The sequence below is a fragment of the Aulostomus chinensis genome, chromosome 15, assembly GCF_037954235.1.
Source record: "Aulostomus chinensis isolate RoL2024-O1b breed Wild chromosome 15, RoL_Achi_v1.0, whole genome shotgun sequence".
Lineage (NCBI taxonomy): Eukaryota > Metazoa > Chordata > Actinopteri > Syngnathiformes > Aulostomidae > Aulostomus > Aulostomus chinensis.
In genome coordinates, this window is record NC_141334.1 from 18,824,565 (window position 1) to 18,826,027 (window position 1,463).

Below are 1,463 nucleotides of genomic sequence, written 5' to 3' on the forward strand. Positions count from 1 at the left end.
ACACGCAAGAAGACGAATAAGGAATTTATGCATCAAAGTGTAGAATTGACAGGTTATGAGAGCAGAACAGGTGAAAGTGAGCAGCACGGGTAGGTGAGGTGACGTGAGGCGGCCCAGGGTTTCCCAGCCGCTGAGGAGAAGCAAGATTTGATCTGGGAACACAAGCAGAACTTAGAAATAACTCAGACACATCCTACAGAGCTGATAAGAGCATGTTAGCGGTGGAACGGGAGAGTTTATGTTGCAGCAAATGACTAGATGATGATTTTCAGGCAAGCAAGCTCCAGGGAGCCACGCCCACACTACAAACAATCATACACAAAGACAGAAAAGGGAGAATGAGTTGCAAAGGAGGTATAAAAACATCCTCACACACACACTCACACACACGCGCGCACGCACGCACACACACACAGACACACACACACACTTGCCTCCGTGATCAGATTAGCAGCTGTGTCTTCAGGCCAGTCATCTCCAATAATGTCACTGTCTGTCCTTCAGATTTATGACCATCAGCACAACGGACAGTACCTCAAACCCTCTGAACGCTAGCAGACACCACACTAAACATTCCTGAAGACTGAAAACAATTCCACATTACAGCTGAAGGACAGCCTGTTCAAGTTTGGTTTTCATTTCTGATTGTGTGTTTGATGCAAACCTCAAAAGAGATCGCAAATTACACCACCACCACCACCACCAACAACAACAACAACAAAATTGGTTGAGTAACTTTTTCAGAACTTTTATCTTCTGGTCTTCATCAGCATGTGGAAGAGCTCAGGTGTTGTCACGTGACCAATGAGTGTCTTTCCGCTTCCATGTTTAGTTTGATGTTAGTGAACAGCTGGGTGTAGACGTGAACCTCTGTATCCTGATGGCGTTAAGGACAAATCCACGCTGCCACAGCAAAAAGCAAAACCTTTTGTCTGATCATCTGTGGAGGGTTTAAGCATCTTTGACATACTTGTCAAAACTGTCCCAGGAGGTCGCGATGACCTTGACCTTTGTTGAAACCGACAATGAACAGAGAGATTTCGTGAGTCACTGCATTGCACGATTGTAAAGTCCAAACCAGGAGGACACATATTCTTATTCATAGCATTTTTACACTTTAAATACACAAACAAATCTCCTCCAAGTAGTTTGGAGGCTTCAGGCATGACTTTCTTTGTCAGCCTGTGCAGTGAGACAACAGGAATTCAACATGACCTGCACTGGCTAAATATTACCACTAGTGGGCAGCCTAAAGCCATCAATGAGGAAACAAATCTCTATGGTGGGAGCCTGCTGCAAGTTACAAAACATCTCTTTCAAACGTGTGGTTGCTGTTGTTTATTCTAAATAAGATATCGCTCGTTATTTCCATCGATTGAAAACTCGAAATGGCTCAGTCATCGCACCTTATAACGACTCACAAATATCTCACAAGAAAGCGGCCAATACTTTCAGAATATATT